Below are 25,177 nucleotides of genomic sequence, written 5' to 3'. Positions count from 1 at the left end.
TTCCCCTCCCTAAGAATTCCCACAGCTAGATTTATTCCTTAGTTTCAGAAATGTTTTATTTATTGTCCATATCCCATATCCTCTTTAGGTCAAATCGAAGTCATATTTTACATTTTTTATTTGTATTACTATGTCCTTATTGCTTTGCTCATTAAAAAAGTGCAACGGCACTATTCCCATTGCTCTCCTTTCCTTTATTGTGAGAGCACCATGATATGAATGTACACAGCTGTCCTTTCAGTGGGACCACAACATAATGAATTCACTGCAATTTGTATCATGTTCACCAAAGGCCAGGGTAGGTGGGATAGCCATGTTTTAATGGCAAGCCTTTACAGTTTGATGACACCAGAATATGCCCTTTTGTGCCGCTGACCCTGTGCCCTGTGGTTCCTTCACTCCCTCTGCAGCTCCAGAGACTGCTCTTTGCCAGATCTTAGAATTGTAGAATCACGGAATCACTAAGGTTGGAAAAGACCACTCAGATCATCTAATCCAACCATTATCCCACCCCCACCATGCCTGCTCATAGAATTGTGAATGTTGGAAAAGACCTTCAAGATTATCTAGTCCAATCAATCTTGATCTGTGCTTTTGTCTAGAGGAGTGTTTCTTTGTCTTGGATAATGGGAGCCACAAAAATGTGATAGATCCCACTACCAACACCATGTCACACCTCTAAATAGAAAGGAAAGGGCGTTATGCACCAAGTGTGTCAGACACTGATTGCTCTACTACTTCAATGCCAAGGGGAATGCCTGCTCGGTGTGGGAAAGATCCTTGAATGTTTGGACAGCTCTTCCAGGGTTTGCCCATAACTGAAGGAACAGCACAACTGGGGCATTCACTGGAGAGAAACAATGTGGATAGATTCCCATCCTTCCTTCCTGGACATGTACACTACCTGGCACAGGGGTGGGACTAGCACTGTTGACTACATCAGCCAAGCTAAGCCTTCACCAGGACATGCCAGCCTGGGAAGTGGCGTGTTACCTCAGTCCTTTCCACAAGAGATACAGCTGCTCTACCAGGAAGAAAGGCTCTGCTCTGTGCACCCCTTTCAGTCTCCTCAGAGGTGACCTGCTGATGGCAGTGGCCAGGGCAGGACCTGCTACCCTTGGCTTCTCCTGCCTTTATTCCTACACAGTCTTGGCACGTTGTGGAGGGAATGCTAAGAGGATTGGTTAATAACCAGAGAAAAATGGCCCAAGCCTTTGTAAGTCCATTTATCCTTTTAATCACACTCTCTCTAACGAGCTATATTCTTCTTACTTATCATTTCCTTTGTTCGTGCCCATTACAGTGTTATTCACAATTTTGGCTCAAACAATACCTCTTAAATAAGAGGATAATATTAAGTGCATCAGCACGAGGAAGGGAAGCTGCTTTTAAAAACTGAAAGTACTGCTTGATTTCCACTTTCAAAGCATTTAATTTCACCTGGTCCACACTTTTAATATTTTCCAATAAAATAACTAGATGGGGGCACATTAAAATGGTCTCAGTTGAGCTGTTTTAATAAAAGGAGAAAGTTTAAAGAGCTCGGCCATGGATGAAAAGCTATTTAAAGCAGGCAGGTTGGATATTTCTGGCATGGATGCATGAGGTATCTGCCTCCACCTCTAATTAAAAGGCCTATATTGTTCAGCTCTACAACACTCCACATGATAGACATATTAAAGACCCAGGAGACCACCATGTTGTCCTGCATTGCTTCTTACTCTGGTAGTGACTCTGTCTGCGTTCCTGGGCAAGGTTGGTGATCTGGGCTTTGCACTCCACAGCTGCAGTCTCAGAAAGCAGCTCCTGGAGAAACGACATTGTCTTCCTCTGGCATAGGTGGAACTGCAGAGCACAGAATGAGGAATGACATTAATGACACAAAGAAAATTTTGCTTTGTTCTGCAAGTCTCTCCATGCAAACAGTACCACTGACAATTCAGGGGGGATTACACTGACAGATGAAAGAACCAGTGGGTGCTTTTCCCAAAGTCACTGGCCTATCAGTACTAGCAGAGAGCTGGATTTACTTGAATGGGGAGCAAGTACCACACTTTATTTATCTGAGCAATTCCCAGTCTGTGGGATTCTGCTAAAAATGAAGCTGAAAAGGGCAGTAAGTGGGCTAATAGACTGAAAACTTAACATACAGGATTCAACCATCAGCCTTGGTGCTAACTGTGACTTGCAGCCCTGCAATCCTTCGTAATGCGATACCACAGTTTTATGTGATACGAAGCATACAGAATGCTCTCTGGCAATTTTCATCTCCACAAAAAGAGGCTCCAAAAATGATCTATCTGTCTTTTTGAAAAGCTGGCTTAGAGAGGCTTTGAATAATGAGTCGGCAGTTTGCTATTTCACCATGCACAGCTCTTGTGTATCAATAAGTGGAAAGTGTACGTAGTGTTTTAAAATACAGATGTCTCAAAGTGCAGGACAGTTTTTGCTGAACTTGTGCAGGGATAGAAATATGTGCACGTTTATAAACCTCCATAGAACTCCCCTAAGATTTTGGTAGCAATTGTTAGCATTTTGTCTTTCACTGAGGGTTTCCTAGTGAAAGAGTTTGGGAATTTCCCCTCCTCCAAGGTTTCCTCTTCTTGTATGTAAACATCCAATGCAAAACATGATGCTCTTTGTAGGTGATGAGACAGCCATTGTGTAACTGCATAGAAACACTATTAGTATCCTCATAAAATGCAATTACTGTCTAGAAGGAATACTCTGATGGCAATAACAGCATTAAAATTCTTCATAGACAAAGGAACTAATTAATTCTGGCATCAAATAAGACATGTGGGTAGTTAATTGTTTTAAACCCCATTTCACAGCTAGGTGTAGGAGCAAGTAGGACTGTATGTCAGTGATATCATGGAAAGACAAATAAAGTGACTACTGTGATGCTAGAAAACCAAGCGAGAAGCAGGAGCAAGGATTTGACATTCTCAGATTCCAGGTGGAGCTTCTGTTTATTACTTTATATTACATCTTGAAGATGTCATGTGTATTTGATATGTTTTTGTTGGCCATTTCAATTGCATGTTAGTTCCTTATGGTTTTTAATCTTATCTTTTAAGTTCAACATTCATTCTTTCTCCAAAATTCTAACAGCAGATGACATTGTAATGGAGGATTTCAAAGCAACTTGAAGCAAATTTTCTCCTTGTATCTCTGCTTTCATTGTTTCTGGTACAAACCCTCTCAGGATAACAACACAAACAAAATGTTGCTGAGATTTTAACCACACCATCAAGTAAGAGTAGCATATACCTTTGTCTGTGTTGGCATCTCTAAGAAGAGCTGCAGTGGTGCAGCTGCCATGTAACCAGTAGCTGACACAGGAAGCTCATTTGTTCCTCCAAAAGTCCTTTTTCCTAACTGGCAGTATTGAAGGGAAACCACCTGGTCCCCATGCTCTAGACCATCTTGCCCATGTCCTCATACTTCATATGCTCCAAGTCTCCCCTGGCTATATGCTGGCCTTGGTCACACTGGAGAGCAGCAGGTAGTAATAATTGGAGAGTCTGAGAAGCTTTATCAGTGTCTCCACAATATCCTGCATTCTAAGCTCCAGCAAGAAGAAAGCATCCCTAGATAGTGAAACACCTCTGCTCCCTGCTAGTTACCCACTGCTAACACCCATAGCTTCTTTCTGGTTCTTCATTATGCACAGACCCTTCTACAGGAGGAAGGAAACCACCATGAAGCTGCAAATGGAATGGAAGAACACTTCTCACATTTACCCTTCACACGGTATGAAATAATCCCATGAACTCCAGCAGACAGCCTGTGAGTTTAGGAGTCTTGTGTCCTCTAGCCACCAAAGAGAAGATACTGGAGAAAACCAGTGTCACTTCTTGCAGCTCTTGCATTTTGCATGCTAGCCTCCCCTCCGTTGTCTGCCTCATGCTGCATGGTTTGAGATCTCATCAAATCACAGTTGCAGTTGGCATAGTTGTACCTCGAAATGCAACTTCAATACAAGGGAGAGCACTAGTCTTTCCTGTGCTTGCTCTATATTCCTGGTTGCATTTGTTCGTTGCTCCAGTTAGCGACGTGAAAGGTAGAAATAGAAATGCTTTGAACAAGTCCCAGGGGCTTGTGAACAGAAAGCGGAATATATCTGAGAAACAGAAGAGTGCCTGAGAAGAGTTATCAGTATGAGAGACCTCAAGCTGAGTGACTGAGAGTTGACATTCCTTCTATTTATTTATAAAATTTGTAACTGTGGAAATTAGCCTTAGAAGCTGTAGACCCATTACTGTTAGTTTTATCATCCTTCTAAGACATACCCTGAGGCATTCCTGGAGATTGAATCCTATTGTGCTTTGCAATAAGCCCATAATTGATTATGCTATGGAGCTTTAATATGGGTTGAGAAATAGAATCCAGAGTAAATACATTCAGAATTTTGCTAGCAGGCCAAATTTAAAGCTGGTTTTCTAAACCTACCAGGATTATTTCTTCTCAGCTAATGATTTAATTTGAACCAGCCACCCTAAGAGGTGCAGTGCATGAGTAAGTCCAGGCTATCTGCTTGCTGGGCTTCTTTAAAGAAGTTCATCCTCTCTACTTCACCTGCAAGCTTGTAAAGCTAAAATTAGGTTATAATATTGTTCATTATAAGCCACTGTAGGTCCTGCCTGGAACTTCCCCCTGTAGGGCCGTCAGACACAAATTTGCAGATTTGTTTCAGTTCTGAAAAAATAGGTGCATTACACCATATTCTCCAAAAATGAGGGAGAAATGAGTTGGATGGTACTTTGTCTTTATATCTCCCAGCTTGAAGTATAGTCCATGTAGCTTCCTAGTCTTCATTAGATATTTTTTTCTCAATTCACTCATTTGATTAAAATCTGTACCTCCTAGAAGAAGGTTGTCCACTTTGCTCCTTCCTGAGGGATGAGAAGGATGTTGTTCTTTTCTCGTCCTTTCATTAGAAAAAAATATCTTTTTTTTCCTCTCAGTTACTAAGGACCATATTACTTCCTTTGATATGCAGGTGGTGCCTGTAACTAATTTCACAACTTAAAGTGGGCTAACTTGTAGGTATACTAGAAATTGAAGCTTCTTATACTACTTGCTATCCAGGAAGAATTCTAAACAAGTAAATTCAAGAATTTTGTTACAAGCAAAAGAATTCAAAATGGTCAGAAAGCAGTGCTAATTCTGTCACTTCAGAAATGTTGTTCTGAAGTGACAGAATTAGCACTGCTTTCTGACCATTTTAAATTCTTCTTTTGTTTCTGGGCTTGAAATCTCAAAGGCAAAATTTGTTTGTGAGATTCAATCTTCAGAACTGGTTTAGGGTAGGGTTTTTGGTTCACAATATATATTTATTAGAAAATGCTCATGAAACATTGTTATTGTCTGTGCAGGGTCTTAAGGGAAAAAACAATTAGTTTCATATTTCCCAGGTGGAAAAGAACTCTCTCTCTTTTTCTTTCTTCATCTCTTACTTTTTCTCATTAAAAATTAAAAAAGTAAAAAGTATTTACCCCAAACCACCATACCACTGGGTCTGTTCCATTAAAAACTGATATACTATGCCCAACGTGCTAAATATGTAAAATCTCCTTTTGCGTGTTCTCACAAATTTATTATACTGTACTTTTGTATTCAGTGACCAGCTAAGGGGAAATAGTGCAAACTAAAGAGGGAAAATGTCAAACTGGAGAGAGCTGCAATGAAAGAGCATCTTTATTTCAATGTTTGAACTCTTCCTTGCTCGTGCCACTGCAAAATGACATGTATTGTCTTTGATCCATAATGTTTGCAGCTGCACAAAGCTGGAAATGGGACAACAGATGTGTATAGGAAGACAAGGCACAGGAGCACATGAACAGAAAATCCTTAACATAAGCTTTTTTAGCAAGCGTAGCAGCATCATCTTTGAATCAAGTTTTGGATCAGATGGCAATTTAAATTTCAAGAAAAAATGAATGCTGGGTAAATTTTGTAAGAAAGACATGCTCCTCCTGACACCAGCCTCAGTTATACTATGGAAATGCATACCTGGTGTTAAGCAATAAACTTAAGCTTTAATGCCATCTTTTCTCACTTTTTAACTGCATTTTCATTGCCCCAGGAAGACTTTGCATGTAAACTGCCTAATTTTTGCTCTGGCCTTGGGAGGTTCTTAACTCTGCAGACAATAGCCCTCTGCAAAGCTTTGCTATACAAAAGATGTTTTTCCCATCTGAAAACAACACCTAGAGCTGTTTCAGACAGGAGGAGATGATATCATAATTTAAATTCAAGGTTTTCCTGAGGATTAAGAGGTTGCAATCAGGGGTTGGCTGCAGAGATTCTAGGAGAAAAGGTTGGCTGGCTTGAACAAATGTAGATCAAAATGTAAAATCATTGCTGACATTGCTTGTAATAACTCATACAGGAGTAAGAAACTAGTGGTGGCCTGGTAGATGGTATTGCTCTTCCCTGTGTGAAGCTCTAACTTTCAGGACTCAGGAGCTGCAAGCACACACGTGCACGCTCACACACACGCTAGGCTATATATGTGCAAGTATTTATGTTTGTATTTAAAATACACAAATTTGGAGGGACAGTGATAGACTTTACTTCATGGTGTTTATGAGCATCTCCAAAGAGCATAGAATCATAGAATCATAGAATCATTAAGGTTAGAGAAGACTTCAAAGATCATCTAGTCCAACCATCAGCCTATCACCACCATGCCCACTAGCTGCGTACTTCAGTATTTTGATTCTTGCTCTCATTTGTAACCTGGCATGTTCCCCCCACTTCTGCCCATATTTTTTGTGAAGTGGGAAAACAGCACTGTCTGATGAGAAAGTCTGTTTTGGAATGACATCTTTCCTACCTTGATATATCTCACTGTAATTCTTTGGTATATTTACGAGATCTTTACTAAGACAAGCCAGATTTATTTTTCATTTGTGTTAAATCATTTGCGCCCTTTTAAAGGTGCACCATATCCTCAGCATTGGACTTTTGGTTGTGTGCCTGACAATGATGAAGTGTTCTGTTCTAACAAATATGCTAAAATGTTGGCCTGTTGCATATTCTGTGCTATTTGTGAAATGTTAGTAATAAGGAGGGACAGACAGATATGGAATGAATTTGGCATGCACTTATCTTAATTTTGGTAAGTTGCTCCAACCAGACCGAGATGGTGGTGATCAGTGATTACTGGATTTAGCCAGTCATAGTCTCCCTTTCCAAAGGAGCTTCCCCATATCTAAACAATTGAATCAGGGTCATTGCCAAAGCACTCACTGCTAGTTTGCAAAGACTGCTCATGAAGCTCCGCTTTCTTATTTTGGTGTCACAGAATCACAGAATAGCCAGGATGGGAAGGGACCTCAAGGATCACAAATCTCCAACCCCCCTGCCACATGCAGGGCCACCAACCTCCTCATTTAATGCTAGACCAGACTGCCCAGGGCCCCATCCAATCTGGCCTTGAACACCTCCAGGGACGGGGCATCCACAACCTCTCTGGGCAGCCTGTTCCAGAACCTCACCACTCTCTCTGTAAAGAATTTCCCCCTGACGTCCAACCTAAATCTCCCCTCCCTCAACTTCAAACCATTTCCCCTTGTCCTGCAGTTATCTACCCTTTCAAAGAGTTGATTCCCCTTCTGTTTGTAGGCTCCCTTTAGGTACTGAAAGGCTGCAATGAGGTCACCCCGCAGCCTTCTTTTCTCCAGGCTGAACAAGCCCAGCTCCCTGTCTTCATAGGAGAGGTGCTCCAGCCCTCCAATCATTTTTGTGGCCCTCCTCTGGACCCTCTCCAACAGCTCTCTGTCTTTTTTGTACTGGGGGCTCCACACTTGTACTGGGGGCTCCACACTTGGACACAGTACTCCAGGTGGGGCCTCACAAGAGCAGAGTAGAGGGGAACAATCACCTCCCTGTCCCTGCTGGCCACCCCTCTTTTGATGGAGCCCAGGATACCATTTGCTTTCCAAGCTGCAAGAGCACACTGCTAGCTCATGTTAAGCTTTTCATCAATCAGGACTCCCCAGGTCCTTCTCTGCAGGGCTGCTCTCAAGGACTGCTCCTTCCAGTCTGTATGGATGCCTGGGATTCCTCTGGCCCAAGTGCAAAACCTTGCACTTTGCTGTGAACTCATCAGGTTCACCTGGGCTTTCTAGCCTCTCTAGGTCCCTCTGAATGACATCCCTTCTTTCAACTGTGTTGACCGCACCACTCAGCTTGGTGTCATCAGCAAACTTGCTGAGGGTGCACTCAATTCTGTCATCGATGTCATTGATAAAGATGTTAAAGAGCACCGGTCCCAAGACAGATCCCTGGGGGACGCCGCTCGTTACCAGCCTCCACCTGGACATAGAGCCATTGATGACCACCCTCTGTCTGCGGCCTTTCAACCAGTTTCTTATCCATCGAGTGGTCCACCCATCAAATCCACATCCCTCCAGTTTGGAGAGAAGGATGTGGTGGGGGACCATGTCAAAGGCCTTGCTCAAGTCCAGGTAAATGACCTCGGTCGCCTTTCCCTTGTCCACCGATGCCGTCACTCCATCATAAAAGGCCACCAGATTGGTCAAGCATGACCTTCCTCTGGTGAAGCCGTGCTGGCTGCCACGGATCACACGCCCTTTCCTCATGTGATCAAACATGTCATCCAGGATGATCTGTTCCATGATCTTCCCAGGCACAGAGGTGAGACTCACCGGCCTGTAGTTCCCGGGGTCCTTGCTCCCTTTCTTGTAAATGGGAGTGACGTGACCCTTCCTGCATCATCCGGGACCTCACCTGACAGCCACGACTTCTCAAATATGATGGAGAGCGGCTCGGCAACCACCTCAGCCAGCTCCTTCAGAACCCTGGGATGCACACCATCTGGCCCCATGGACTTGTACACATTCAGTCTCATGAGGTGGTCTCGGACCTGCTCTGTCCTCACCAGCGGGGGGGGATTTACCACCCCGGTCCCCACTTGGAGGTTTAGGGATGCAGGGCTCAGGGATGGGAGAATTACTGGAGTCCTGGCCGCCAGTGAAACCGAGGCAAAGAACTCATTCAGTACCTCAACCTTCTCTCCGTCCGTTGAAGCCAGTTTTCCTTTTACATTTACCAAAGGAGGTACACTCGCTTTGGCCTGTCTCTTCTGGCCAATGTACCTGTAGAACGTCTTCCTATTGTTTTTCACGTCCCTCGCCAAGTTCAGTTCCACCTGCGCCTTGGCTTTCCTGATCCCACATCTGCAAGTCCGGACAGCATCCCTGTATTCTTCCTAGATGACACGCCCTTGTTTGCAGAGCTTGTACACACCTTTCTTCGCCTTCAGCATGCCCAGCAAGTCCTTACCAAGCCACGCCGGCTTCCTACCTCCTCTGCCCACTTTCTTGTTCAGAGGGACGGAGAGTTCTTGCGCTCTCAGGAAGGCATCCTTGAAGAGTAACCAGCTCTCCTCAACATTTTTGTTTTTAAAGAAAGCATCCCAGGGGATCTCGGCCAACAGTCCATTGAACAGCTTAAAGTTCACTTTCCCAAAGTTCAGGGTCCTGATGCTGCTCTTCACCAGGCCCACATCCTTCGAGATCACAAACTCGACCAGAACGTGGTCACTGCAACCCAGGCTGCCTCCCCTTCATTAACACCATTACTGAAGTGTCTGGATGACAGCTCTGATTCATCCAATAAAAGGGCTACTACCAGTTGTGGTTCTAGTATGGTAACACCAAAAATTAGCTTCTAATTGGTATGCAGTCTGGAGCAAATTTGCTCCTGTTAAGTATGCTGGTCAGGTTCTTGGGCTTGTGCATTCTGGCTAGCCTCTGGCTAACCAGGGAATTGGATGCCTTGCCTGCATGCTGCAGCTTTTCCAAGGGAATTTGTCAGAGTAATTAACAAAAGCCTCTATCTGCCTCTACATGTAGTATGTGTGCCATTTCAAGCCTCTTGAGTGATGAAACATCACTCATCATAGAGGACAGCAGCTTCAGCAAAGTGGTCAGAGCCTGACTAGGCGTGTGGTCTGGGCTATGTCATGGTTGGGCTAGATGGTATTAGTGGTCTTTTCCAAACTTAATGATTCTACGATTCTGTGTCATCCTGGATAGAAAAGATGACTACAACCTAACTCTGCCCACACATGAGGTGCAATCCAGCCATGGCATTTGAGTTCCTGATGCATGGGCAGGGCCATATCCAAGCCCTGAACGTGCAACAGTCAAACTATCATGAGCTGGTGATGTGAACCCAAATGTTGCTTGTGAATATTCCTCCTTTGGGAATAACAGGAAAGCTTCTGTTCCTAGAGGAGATCCTCTATGTCTTCCTCAGGAAAATGAGCCTTTGAGCTCAGTGACAAGGACAGCAGCAAAATGTGTCTGTGCAGTAGAGCCCCGTGGCCTCTTAAAGTCCTCAACTCTTGATGGATGGATCAGATCTGACTTAAACAACAGAATGAGTACTATTGATGTTTCTCTGCTATGTTGTTGTTTTTTTTAAATCGTCCAAGTAACAAGGCTATTCTGAATCTTTTCTCCATGTTAATGAAAACAGCCTCAGGACTTTTTCTCACCCAGTTCCACTCTTTGCCTTGTCATCAGATTAGAGAGCAGTACAGAATGGAGAAGAAGCAGAAGAAATCTCACTCTGAAGAATGCAAAGGGAAGGTCACACGTGTTAGAAGATGTCTATCAAATCAACTCATTGTCATAGAGAGGGAGGGGAGGCACATTAATTTGGGAAAGCAATAGATGCAATTTCCCACTCTGATAGAATGTTTCTTGTAGCATACGCTCCATTGGTTTCAGGAAAATTTGTTTTGATTTGCAGCAGAGAAAGGAAGGAAAGAGTGGAGGCCATTGTGTTTAAATCTCATCTGAACACAAACTGAGAAAAACTTTGCAGACCTTTGGACTCTGGTCCTTGATTTCCATTGCTGTGCCTCACAGGTATATGTGGTCCTGCTAAAGCAACCCATGCTTTTGCTTTGCCCGTAACAATCTCAAATACATGCCTAAGAAGAAGTGTGGTGAAAATGCCTTTGATGCATAGAGAGACTTGCAAAGAGGTATGTGAGCCTGAGAAAACAAGTGGTTCCATTAATGCTCACTATAGCCATGCAGGCAGACTTGGACTCTCTGGAAAAGAAGAGGGAGATGAATGCATACATGAGATCTCTAACGTGCCATGAGATGGGTTGTGTGACGCCTTCAAGCAAGAATCAGTAATACTGTTTAGAGCTGTTAATAGCATTTCTTATTTTTCTGAAAAAACTAGCAAATACTGAACAGATATTCATTTCAGTCTCAGATTTTGCCTTTTTATTTTCTACTTTGTGGAAACGCACTGAAAGAGACTGCCTGGCCAGCTGAGAAGATAGAGACATGCATACCCAGACAACTTTCTCTGGACCCATATTGTGCAGTCTGTGCCATTCATGATGCAAGTGAAAAAAGTCAGATCTATCCTGCCTTCTCAGCTCTTGTGTCCCAACTACGGGAAACAGCAGCAAAAGAGGGGTTCTCATCTAAGACACTGGCCAGAACTCAGCCTTCTATAGATGTCAGTCTGGTGGAGAGTTAAACCAGCTTGTGATTACTTAGGCTATAGTATTTATGGCAAAGTGACACATAAAGCAATGCTTGGCAGCACCTGCTTTATCAATAAGACAACTGAGATCCTTAGCTCTGCTAAGCTGCAGATTCATCATTTGCATTCCAATTATCTATGGAGAGCTGAGGTGTGTAGGTGACGCACTACAGAAGACACCTCGTGTCTTACCACGTTGAAGTCTGGGAACTGCTTAAGCTGACTTTGCAGACTGTAAGAATGCGATTGAATAATCTGTTTGGAGGGCAAATTTGAAAATTAAGCAGGGTCTTGAGGGAGTGAACCCTATGGAAACCATTCCAACCAACAAACACCATCAGATGACTTCTGCAAAGTACAGTGTCTGGGGCACTGCAGGTACTTGGGTGCTATTTGTACAACTGCACAATAACGATGCAGAGGATAATGTTTGCTTAAACCGGCTGTCATCCCTGTACAGCAGGGCAACAGAAACTAATTCAAAAAAACTGAAACCAAATAGAGGTGTGATAAGTTGTTTGGAGTCTGAAATTCAAGTTGTATGGTACAGATGTCATAGAATACATCACATCACATGGATGATGTCAGTTTATTACTGAAGCAGTGTAATTTCTAGAAGATAATTTCCATTGTGGAAAGGGTTTTTTTGCATATTGAGAACTCACTGGTGGAAATAAAGTATGTTAAAAATGAGCAGAAGTGGCAGTTCCTATTCTAGCATTTGTAACTTCCATTTTACTCCAAGTACTAGCAAAGTTTTGAGGTCCCTTGTGCTGACTGTGTTGAAATAATTAATGATGGTTTCTTCCTGGATTCAGTTCCTTTAATTTAAATAGACCAAAAGGCAGTCTGCTTGTTCCCAAGGGGAGTCACACACAGCCATAGAATCATGGAATCAGAATGGTTCAGGTTGGAAGGGACCTCAAAGCCCACACTGTCCCAACCCCTGCTGTGGGCAGGGCTGCCCCCCACAGCTCAGGCTGCCCAGGGCCCCATCTAACCTGGCCTTGAGCACCTCCAGGGATGGGGCACCACAGCTTATCTGGGCAGCTGTGCCAGCGCCTCACTGCCCTATCTGTAAAAAACTCCCCCCTAACATCTAATCTAAATTCCTCCTCTTTTAAAGCCATCAGTAGCCCTTTTCCCAAATTTCCAAGCCCTTTTCGGATCCCATATGCCCATTCTTTCTGATATTTCCCATGATCCCACTCTTATCTATCTGTATCTATCTGACATTTTATTTCTGCTTCTTTTTTTTCTTTTTCTTTTCCTTCATTGCATTTTTGTATGCATTGACACAGAGCCCTCTATTAAGGCTACGCCTAGCAAACATCTTTCTGTACTGTGCACATTCCTTAGGAGCTTCACACATGTTCTTGTGAACCTTGGTATGAACCCATGTTTTGGCTGGATGGTGCTATTGCTTCAGTGAGCTGTTTTCATGAAAGAGCTTACAGCTTCTCACAATTATTTTCAAAGAAGAGTGGATGTTTCACCCAAATATATTTAATCCACTATGAATATGCCTTCTGATGCTTCAGCTAGAGAGTTAAAAATAAAAACTATCTGTTATTCCTCGAAAGTACAGTGTCTGGGGCACTGCAGGTACTTGGGTGCTATTTGTACAACTGCATAATAACAAACAGTAGCATCGTACAGAATGTTCTTCGGAGAGGAGACCAAAACCCACAACCCCCACAAAGGAGAAAGCATTTGTGTCTAGTAACTTGTGCCTGGCCTCCCTGAGCCTGAATTCAGAAGGCAGATGGAACAACGTCAAAAATTCCCTACAGAAAACATCTTATGTGAGGAAGGGCAAAATAATAAAGATGCAGTGTGAGAAGCTTCGTAGCAGCAGCCCTCACTTCCACTCACACAACCCCGAGGGCTGTCCCCCACCCCAAAATTTCATTGCATCTTGTCCTTGTTCTTTCAGAGCAGATCGTTAGCAATACCATTCTGTTTTTGCATGGCTGTGCGTCATGGAGCTACCGTGAGCATTTTCCAGGATTAACTTAGCTCTGCTCCTCAATTGGTTTCAACGTGTTTAGCAAGCCTTTTTTTAGTCAGCATGGAGAAGTTAATGCTCTTAGTTCTCAAGCTTTTTACAAGTGCATGAAGCCAGATCATCCCCTCTCAGTTTTGCCACAGAAGGGATGTAGCTAGCATAAAGTACCCGAAGTCAGTTTGAAGTCTCTTGGAGGAAAGAGACCAGAGCTTAGGAGATCTCAGCCTCCAGCCTTCTCATCACCTCAGGTCTCTCCCATGTACAAACTGCAAAGCAAGGGTTGGGCAGATGTTGATGAAACGTTCTCTCAAACCCAGAGAACTGCACAGAAGAGCCCCATTCCCAGGAAAACCATTGGGAAATAACTGCAGAAAACTCGTGATTCACAGTGAAACAAATTCACAGTGATGGCTGTATCAGATTCTGGCTGACCTGGAGAATGAATCCTCCCATTCACAGGGAAAGAGGATGGAGGCCAAAGCCTAAGAGACTGGCTCTGTGCATAAAGTCCCCAGCTCCTGGTCCTTTGGGTAAGGTTGGTTTCTTGCTTGGATAGCATTGGTGAGATTGTTGTTAAATATATTTTATTTCTGAAAGAACTGTAAGAAGACATTCAGGATGTGTTTTACTAGGCACAGCTCAAACATCCTGCAGTATTGCCCTGAAAAGCTTACAGCGTAAAGGAGTTTCATGAGGTAAATAGAGATGTTTGGGGTTTTTTTTTGGAATGTGTTCCCAGGCTCTTGAGTTATGAAAAGGAGTGTGTGTCCTCCCACAGGAGAAAGAGTCAAAACACACGCAGAAGAAAGAAAAATATTTGTTCCCAAAGGTATACGCTCACTGCTAATCAGGATTAATCCTGAACCAAGTAACTCAAATAATTCTGCAAGATGGGAAAATCACACTGGGTCACGGTCGGTCAACTGTAGAGATAATTCTCTAATGGAAGTTTGGCCATCATGTAGTTTTGACTGGCACAACGGTTTAGAGGACAGATGTGGATGATTCATCTCTCTTTCCTCCTCTTTAGCTCCTTTTAGGCAAAAAATAAAATTGATGGTTAGTTTAAGACCGAACTAATGTCCAGTTATATAATCTTGTTAAACACTTGACAAAGCTGTGGAAAACGGCTTTTCCTTGCAGCTTTCTGTTGACTCAGAGATTCTGTGCAGTACCACACAGCTGGATCATCCACCAGGCTGCACAGGGACATTAGAGCTGTGCTTCTGTGACATTAGGTGGTCTGTTATTTCCGGCAGAGGGCTGGAGTCATATGAATGGCTGAACTTGTGTATGGCACCAATCAAACAGGACAGAGCTTCCTAGACCCAAACTTTGTCAGAAAAATATCTGCTGAAACCATTTGCTGTTCATGAGTTTTCCATATCTGACTTGGAGATATTTTTGAAATATTTTCCCCCTTAATCACTTCTGCTGTCTGTGGTTTTGGTGGTTGTGGTCTCTTGATATCCAAGCGTAGGTCTATCTTCCCCGTCATCCCAATGGCAAGAGTGAGTGAAACAAGAAACCCAAGAGCTTGAAGAATTCAGCTGGTTGCACTGAAGTCTGAATATTTTGGTTTAGCAGGGCAAAAAGATTTGTTGGGTACTTTGTAACTGCAGGATGATTCCAGGCTGTAGGTTGGCAGAAAATCAAATTCCAGCATTCCCCCATTGAGGCATTGCTGGTCACATCAGTGCACCAGAGGGACCGGGCAGCACGAAAGGTGACAGCACTGGCACCAGCAGCCTGCAGGCTTATTTGGTCTCAGAATCACAAAGTTGGAAAGGATCATCAAATCCAGCTCTGGGCTCCACACAGGACCACTCAAAATCAAACCCCATGTCTGAGAGCACTGTCCAGATGCTGTCAGAACTCCAGCACTGGGGGCTGCGCCCACAGCCCTGGGCAGCCCATTCCATGCCCATCGCCCTCTGGTGCAGACCATTTCCCTAATGCCCTTTCTGGCAGTGGGTTAAGTAGTGCCTCACATGGGAAGGGAACATGCCCAGAGTTTGCTTATACAAGGAGAAATGGGAATGTGCACGTGGAGGAGGAGTGTTCTCTCCTGACTTTTTCTGTGGACTCCTTGATGGAAAACAATTCACTGACATGAAAATGGATGGCTTCTCTTGCTGTTTTAGCCTATGGCATCATGCAGCTGGAACCTGTATTCAGGGAAACAGCAGATTTTTACCCAAAGCAATCTACATCTGGATTTCCTCCCATTTTCATTTTAATTTGGAGACTGGAATTGAACCAATGATATGCATGAAAAATAATAAGTTCATCATTATTATTTCAAGATATTTTGTTTTCATTAGAAAGCAGCAGGGGCCAAGGAATTCTGCCTCTCATTCCTCCCCTCTCTGAGCCGTTTCACACGGCGTGGTGCTCAAGGTCTTCCCTGGCAAAAGCCCAGTATGCATTTCCACTGTTTCTGTCTGACTACAACTGTGTTCTTTCAGGCAGATTTTTTGTTTTGACAGTGTTTCTGAGTTGGATTTCCCCTTCACTCTTAGTGGATTTAAAAATTAATGTAGCTTACGTGTGGGTCATTTATCCAAGCAGCCTATTGCAAAGAATTATTTGGGAAAAAAAAAAAAAAAAACAACACTTTAGGCATAACATGAAGTACAGAAATAACAACGAGAAAATGTAGCTCAGCATTTAGCTCTTTCTAAATCTCCTGCATTTTTGAGAAGGAAAGGAATGGAAACTTTGCAGTAGATCAGTTTATTGTTTGCTCTCCCCCTGCATTCTGCAGTATTTGCATATATAGTGGCACGCTTGCCATATATTTCTAGCTAGAAAGCACCGTGAATTGTGCATGCAGGGTACTTTTTATCAGCAGGCAGGGGTTATGTGTCCAGGCAGGTGCCTTTGCTTGGCCCTGCTGCACCAATGTATTTCTGGAGGGTTTTGTTTCCCTGGATTTAGATGAGCAGAGCTGCATATTTGAATCCACCCCGCTGTCTCCTCGCTGAAAAGACTCTGAAATGGATTTGTGAGTCTCAAATCAGTCCCTGGGGCATCCTAGTCCACGCTGTAAAACCACCGTATGTAAATTGTCGCAGTTAAATAAGTTGCTGGGAGAGAGGGAGACCGGGAATTGGAGGAGGCCTGGTGCCTCGCTGCTCTCCCTGCTCAGAGGTCACTGCGGCAGCAGGGAGGAGACCGTATGGCTGCCATATGTGCCGAGCACAGCAGATGGGGAAGTCATCTCAGCTACCCTCTTTCTGCAGAAAAAAACAGAAATCAGTAAAAAAAGAGCAGGCTCCTTTCCGTTCAGCTGCAGGATTGGGGCGGAAGAGGAGAGCAGGTCCACTCTCAGAGCATTTCTGGGATAATTCATGAGCTGATGTCAAAGGGTTTTCATCTCTTTTGGGGAAGTCCGCTGAGAATTTATTGCTGAGCCATTAACCGATTTTTTTTTTTAAACTACTGCAGAGTAATGTAAATAAGTGGGATCCCTGCTTGTCACACAGCCACTATTAGGTCAAAATGCAGATGTGGGAATCGCTGCTTCAAGTAGGAGGTAACGCTTCACACACAGCTATACAATGGATGGAGACCCCTGCATGGCCCCTTTATCCAGAGCCCAGATTTGGCTCTCCCTTCTGAGGGCTGAACAAGGACTTGTGGGAGAAGAAAATGCCCCTGTTCCCCATTGCTAATGGACACTTGCAGCTCCCTGCCCTTCCACCCACACCAAGGGTGAGTGACATGGTACCACGATGCTTAAGGGCAGCAGGCATGCTCCTTGCCATCCAGCTGGTGCTCCTAGTTTCCCTACTGCTGCACCCACAAAACCATCCCTTCTGCCAAAGCCCAGGGATTTTTCCCCATTCCCACATTAACAGTGGGAAGTAGAAATGGCCATTTGTGATGGCAGCAACAGTCAAATACAGTGGAGTTTAATGAGTTTTAGCTTCTGGCTTTTAGTTTCATTAAAACCTTAAGCCTTTCAACAGAACTATTTACTACCTTTACAAACATAGGAAAAAAAAAAAAACAAAAACAACAGCAGATGTAATGGTGGGATCACTTCTAGGAAAATGTGTCTTCAGCAATAGGAGTTGATTTGTCCAGCACAAGTGGTTGATTTGTTTGCTTTTTGCCCTTCGTGGAGGAAAAAACCCCCAACTTTCCTGCTCCAAAATAGATAATCACGCATGAAACCCAGACGTGTTAAATATCACAAGCAAGGACTGATGTGCCCAGGTGCCTGAAGTCCAAAGAAAAGAGTCACATTAATGTCAATGTGCTTTGGATCATTAGCTCTTAAGCCTCTAATGATGTTCCCTAATGACCTTACTGCTCTTCCTCCTCCATCTCTCTAACCTGCAGGAGCCATGCTAACATTTCAGGCGTTTTCTTTAAGAGAGACTTTGAAAAAAGCATGCAAGTATCCCAGTAAAATATAAGAGACATTACCCGTTGGGAGCCTGGAATGTAATTTATTGGAGGTTGTATCCACAATATTCATTATGTGAAGGCTCAAGTTCTTATTCATTTTTTATTTCATTCATTTATTCTGCTACAGGGACGAGAATAAAAAAGAACACCTGTCCCAAGATTAAGACAACTTGCCATCAATTTCAAACTGCAATATAGATGCTGGTTGCAAAAAACCAGCCCCTTGCACACACACTGCCATATACCACCCAGCAGTCAGTGTTTTTTCTCCTGGCCAGAGCCAAGGCTGGGGCAGAGCAGCATCAAGGTGCTGCCTTCAGCCTTCTCTGGGTGAGACCTGGAGTCCACACACATTGCTCTACACCCATAGAAAGCTCCCTTCTCTGCAGTGTTAAGCCCAACTTTGCTTCCAGTCCATTAGTTCATCTCCCAGTGCCCTCTTGATGCCTGGAGGAGGAGGCAGCTGCTCTCTCTTCACAGGGACCACAAAGACTTCTACCTTGTCAGCACAGTGTAGGCTTAAAACACATGCTTTGTACATAAATTCTTGAACACTGCAAGGAAATTTGTTTCTATTTCCTTCCTAAAGTAAGGGCACCACGAACATTGCAATCTTGAATGGTCCTATGTGGAACCAGAAGTTGGACTCAATGATCCTTGTGAGTCCCTTCCTACTCAGGACATTCTGTGATTCTGTTATTCCATCAAGTAGGTCTGTCTTGCTGCCTGTTTTTCCTCAGACCCAGGGAGCTACATTCTCAGTCTGGCAGAACATATGCAGCACAGCACAGCCAAACCAGGACAATAGAGGACTTACACTGTTATCCAGAAAAAGACCTAAGACAATTCTCCAGAGGACAAAACCTTGAAGGAAACCACCAATAAGTGAGTCAGCAGGAAACATTTTGCTGACTGTCCATCTGCTGATGCAGCATCCTCTGCACAGCCCAATCACTTTCAGTCACCTTGGGGAGGCATCGAGGCACCTGGAAGGAGGCAGGCACCCAGCCTCAAGCCTCCGCTCCCTGCCATAGAAGTATCCTCAATGCGTGGGATGAATTGCCCCCTAGAGGTGCTTTTCTCTCTCTCTGCTTAGTGTGCTGGAAGCTTGGGCAACCAGGCTGTACCTGGGCCTTTAAGTAGGCAATATTCACACAGTTGATTCCTCCCTTAATCTCCATAAAGTCAGTCTGCAAAATGTCTGGAAATTCAGCCTCTTGTGATAATTTGTCCCCCCTCTCTGAGGTCTTGGTTGGGCACTGCAGGAATCGTTGTGCAATCAATATTAACTTCATTAACTAATATTAAATTATTAGTAGTACAGACAAACTGACCCTGGTTCTGAATATGCGAACACCGCAAAAACAAATCGAAATAATAGAAGAGATTTTTGCAGTAACGCAACTTCAAAGCTGAAGTTGCAATCACACGGAAGCTAGGGAATGCAAATGTGTGGTAATCGGAGTATTGTAGCTCATCCATCCAAATGTTAATAGTATTTTCTCACCATATATTACATTAGCATTAATGGCTTAAGTTCAAATTCTGCACTGTTTTCTACAATTATGACTCATTTTTCAGCTAAGGGGACAATCCATGGTAATCAGCATTGCAGGAGCAGGATTTTTAAAGGCTTATGTGAGCATGCTGTGTGTGCGATTCTCCCCATAATACATTATGAAGCCCCTGGCCAAGGCCAGAATGTAAAAGCATGCTAGAAGTTGCCCAGTAACGCAGTTCCTGTAACCATAGGCAGGAGTAAAGAGAAAAGAACTGCCACTGGAGAGGATGCCACGTGCAGAATGAGCTCAGCCATGGTAAGGCATTGGAGAACTCACATCTTCCTAAACCAAAGCAGAAATAATGCTCACCTCTTAGGGCCCAAAGCCACCTGAGCCGGACACACATCTCCTGTCCATGCCAGTGTTGTGAAAATAAAATATTGTGAGTTGCCACTCTGAGGTTTCTTTCGACAAAGTTAGAAAAGGAGTACAGAATAAATGTATGAATTATTATGTATCACAGCTACAGTCATTAGTAAGATGCTATAAGTCAGAGGGTGTTGTCTTTTTTCTATTGGAAATAGCCCTAGAAATAAAGTTTACTGTTACCTAGATAAAACCAAGGCTGTCTCTAATCCGTCTCCTCTTCCTGCTTAGAACTCTGGGTGGAAGTTTTTGTTTGATGCTTGTTCCTAATTTATTTCATAATCCTGCTGCATCTTGCATTTCTATGTCACCAAGCACTCTGAGCAAACACCCACAATGCTCAGAAGATGCCTGTGTGTCAAGATGCTTTCAGTATCTCCAGCTCAGAAGCAACTGTGGTGAGATATAGCAAGAAGTGGTTTAGCTTGCCTCTGTGCTGACCAGAGAAAGACAGGACCAAGGCCAGGGCACAAGAGTCCCATGATGCAGATGAGCCCTCCTTTGTTGCTCTGTTTGTTGGACCCTTAGCAGAATGCCCCAACCCCAAGGGCTCACCACACTTATGGGCAGTACGAACAGACTCACTGTGCTTTCGATGTTCATTTTTCACTGACATTGAACTTTGAGTTGAACTTCACCTGTTGTCCTCCCTAATGAGCTTGCCTTTGCTTGTATTCTTAGGTAGAAGGGAGAGCGGATGGCAGGTCGCTGGGTTAATCTGCATCTAATCTGCAGCACAGTCACAACACTGCACAGAAAGCATGTTCAGCTCCTGCTGTGAGTGGCTCTCCTGCCTGCTGGGGCAGGCAGCCAGGCTTTTCCGCTACAGAGAGCGTGACAGCATGGTGGCAGGTCTGAAGGGGATGATCTCTGTCTCTAGGCAGGGGCAAGGCCACATGGCATTTTGTGGGTACACAGGAACACTTTCCTTTTGAATTTCTAGTCAGCTCTACCAAAGAAACTGTTTTTATTTGTAAAAGATAACAAGGTAGGCAGCTCTACTCACGTGATGCTCTCACTCTTTTCTGATCTTAAGCTTGTTGTTCCTTTTGCGATGAGTCTCTGCAGTGAAGGTGGCCCAGCATGCCCTCCTTCAGCCCCTGCTTTATTATAGAATTACAGAATCATTAAGGTTGAAAAAGACCACTAAGGCCATCTAGTCCAACTGCCATCCCTTCCCCACCATGCCCACTAACCATGTTCCTCAGTGCCACGTCTACACAGTTCTTGAACACAGTGACAACTCAAGCGACTGCGTAGTGTCAATGCTTATCTGCCACAGGATGCTCTTTGGAGAGGAGGTTTCTACAGCCGTGTCTGTATTCACTCTTTTTTCCCATGACTTTTGAGCCCACCAGCAAAATCCCGCAGGATTTAGGAGCATGAACGACGCCTTAAATACAGTAAAAGCTAAGTCTCAGGCTGGATAAGCAAAGAGACCCTACTAATTCCCCAGCGGGAGTAAGGCCACCCTGTGACTCAGTCTGTCATGGACACCAGCAAATCCAACAGGGATTTTCTCACTCCTGACAAGCTGACAGCAAACCAGACCTCATTGGCCAGCTTACACACAACACAAACTTAGGCCCCAGCATACACAGACCCACCCCTGTGAAATTTTGAGAAATGTGAGTAATCCCACCCATGGGCAAAGGGCAAGAAGTGCCCAGGCATAGTGGTGCTGCTCAGAGGGTTTCTTTGAGCCTCAAGGGTGGCAGCTGGGCCCCTCACTACAAGGCAAACACTGAGGCCCTAGGGCACGTCCAGAGAAGGACAAAAAAACTATGAAGAGTCTGGAGTACAAGTCTTACAAGAAGCAGTTGAGGGAACTGAGGTTCTCCAGGCTGAAGTCTGGAGAAGAGGAAGCTCAGGGAAGACACTATCACTTTCTACAACTGCCTGAAAGGAGGTTGTGGCAAGGTGAGGGTCGGCCTCTTCTCCCAGATAACAGTGATAGGACAAGAGATAATGACCTTAAGTTGCCCAAGGGGAGGTTCAGGTTGAATATTAGGAACAATTTCTTCTCTGAAAGAGCAGTGAGGCAGTGGCACAGGCTGCCCAGGGAGGTGGTGGAGTCGCTGTCCCTGGAGGTTTTCAAGAGCTGTGTGGATGTGGCACTGAGGGACGTGGGCAGTGGGCATGGCGTGATAGACTGCTGGTTGGGCTAGATGGTTTTAGAAGTCTTTTCCAACCTTAATGATTCTATGATTCTATGACAGAACTCTGAGCTGCTGTGGAAGGAGAGGGCCTAGGCACATCTCTGCCTGCGCTGCAAAGGGGAAGAATCAGAAACACCTCTGTGCTGGATCAACCTCAGGGAAAAAAAATAAAAGAGAAGCTGGTTTTGCTAATTCACTGAAGGTGGCCAGGGAAACATAGAAATGATTAAAAAAATCCCTTAGGTCAATATCCAGCTTGCCTTTGGAGAGATGCAAGGGTTCAGTGGGTGTAAGTTTAATTAAGCCAGCCAAAAACTGAAGGGAAAATTAGAAACCATTTCCAACAATGCTTACAAAACCTTCCCATCGACACAGAGACATTAATTGAATGGGAGCTGTGCTGCACTTTGATACACGAGCCCCAGCCCGGGGTGCCTCTCACTGCAAAAGCATCATTGTGAGGATTCATTTAGCAGCAGCAGCAATATCTCACTGTTATCCTTTCTTCGTTGGCAAACATCAGCTCCCTCCCTCTTTTCTTTTTTTTTTCTTTTTTTCTTTCTTTTTTTTTTTTGCCTCCCTTCAATTAAATGTTTAATTAAAGTAGCCTGACTCCCTTTCATTTGGAAAAGTAATTGAGGATGCAAGTGCGTAAAAATGTGCTGAGAAACTAGCTAGAGTGCTCACAGCACAGGCGCCAGGCAGGCCTGTGGAAATGCCGCCCTTAATTTGCCTGGGTGCCACATCCAATTGCCATGATGGGGAGGCGATACAGCCATCAGAACATCTGGAAGCAGCTGATAAACATGCATTTGGTTGGGTGTGCAGCATGTGTCCAGGGCAGCTTGCTTGTTGGTTTGTCTTTTTTTATCTTGAACGGTCAGCTCAGTGTGGCCGGGAGAGAAAAGTGACATTCACAAAGATGCATTATTGGTCACTTTTCATGTTGTGATCCAGGAGAGCTTGTTGAGCTGCTGATAAGCAGGCTGATTGTAGGCTGATGGCTAATAAGGATTTTCTGCAGTATCTTGTAGATCAGCCTTCGCCATGTTGCATGAAGCCTCACCACCCTGACATGCTGCAGCACCAGAGAATGTCTCTACTCTTGTTGCGGGGCTCTTCATCCCAATATCTTCACGAGCCTCAGCAGAAACCTTCATCACACAGATTGGCCATGAAGTCCATCCCCTGTTCAAAGGCACCCCATTTAACTCTGACAGTGTTATTTTCCCAAGAAGGCTTAAAAACAGCGTGCGAGGATTCCTCCTTTTCTGTAAATGGGAGGAATTTCCCAGAATTCAAGCTTTGATGCCTTCTGAATTTTTCTGTGCCAATAGTATTACATGCATTGTTAGTACCTGCCAGCCTTAACTGTTGACCAGTGTCTCTGAGATACCTGTGCACCAAAAGATTTCTGTCCTCCCTCTGATGAATTGCAGCAATGAGGAGCTGCTCTTCACAGGCTGTGCTTGGGGCTGTTTTTACCTGCTTTTTCCAACCCAGATGAAAGTTTGTGGAACACACAGGATTGATTGATGAAAGCTGATAACAAGCCAGCTTGATTCATTACTGAAAGTGTGCATGCATGCCTGATTGATAGGGGAGGGCTTAGAAGTGAACCTGTGTCAGCAGCCGAGCCTGAGGCCTCTCTGGAAGAGCAAGCACAAAGCAGAGGCTGGTAGATCGCATCCCCTCTCTGCACGCCTTGGCTTGGAGGCAGCTTCCCATTGCTGCACTGCCCACGTCGAACTCAAAGCTGGTTGTAGCAGAGATGCAGCTATCGTGGTGCAAAGATTTGCTCCCCATACTTCCCTGGCTGCTCATTTGGCTTCTGGTGTTTAGTGTTTGGAATGCAGCTGGTCAGAAATTTGCTGACATGCTTGTCTGGTGTAGAAAAAGCTAACGCATTGGCACTGAAACATGGTGGAAACATGTCAGTTTTGATGAGATACTCCCAAAAACCAGGCAGGTTTAGGATGGCATTCCACCTGCTGAGCTTGATGTGAATGCCTGCCTACCTTGTGCCTTTCAGCTCACCTGGCAGGCTGGGGATGGAGGCTGCCAAGCTCCAGCTCCCTGGCACCAGCAGTTCCTAGGGTTTCCCTTCTGCTGAGCTTCCTGGCCAGCCACACTGAGCTCAGGGAGTATTTGGGAGATGGCAGTAGATGGCCAGGCTGCTTCATGCTGTCCTGGGCATCACAGCTTTGTGAGAGAGACAGCTGTCTGTCTTTATACATTTTTTCTTCTCTTTTGGAATCAGTTCTGGAATCAGTCCTTGTTTGCTTGGTTGGGTTTTTGTTTTGTTTTGTTTGCATTTTATTGTCTACTTTCTTTTTCCCACGGCACAGCAAGAGTAGTTTCTAAGTTATCTCCTAAGAATTAATCTCTTGTGAGAGAAGAATTGACATCTTTCAGGTGTTTTGGCCTTTTATGATGCTTTTCCTCCTCTGTCCTCACCACCATCCCTGCACTTCCTAGTGAAGATTTGACCACTGCATTCTGGCCAGAATGAGGACCCTTGTGCAGACTGCAAATTGCTGCTCACGGGTACTCTTAAGTTATTTGTTATGTTTCAGTTAGTGGATTTTGAGGGTTTTAGATATGGGGAAATACTAAAAGGCAGTTCTGAGGCATTCTCATTTCAGACTTGAACCCAGTTCAAGGTTCCAAAGCACGTGTCCTGGCTTTTCTGCCCCACAGGGCAGAAAGAGAGGCCAAAACAGGGAATTAAAGGCTAAGCTGAAAGGTGGAACCTCCTGGAACTGTGTCAAGACCCCTGGAGATGCCAGCAGGATCTCCCCTTTGATCAGCCCTGAGAGGTCATTAGGTGATGTTTCTTTCTTGGCACAGCTGCAAACATGGTCCGCTGCCCCTGTTGTGCTCTGCTAGCATTGTTTTCCCACTGACTTCAGTGTTGACCTAACATAGCTGTTACCCCTTATTCCCACTTTGAGATGACATACAATCCAGGGCAGGACTGTTTTCCATTAGCAGTGAACTTGCAGCTCGGGAACTTTCCCTTGCATAGGAGCTGGCTATGGCCTCCATTTCTCTGCTGGCTTGTGGGTTTCTCTGCAGAGCTCTGCCACTGCTCCCAGGGGCCAGCACTA

This window comes from Phasianus colchicus, chromosome 1, assembly GCF_987193195.1.
Source record: "Phasianus colchicus chromosome 1, bPhaCol1.hap1.1, whole genome shotgun sequence".
In the NCBI taxonomy this organism is placed as follows: Eukaryota; Metazoa; Chordata; class Aves; order Galliformes; family Phasianidae; genus Phasianus; species Phasianus colchicus.
Note: the sequence above shows the minus strand (reverse complement) of the source record.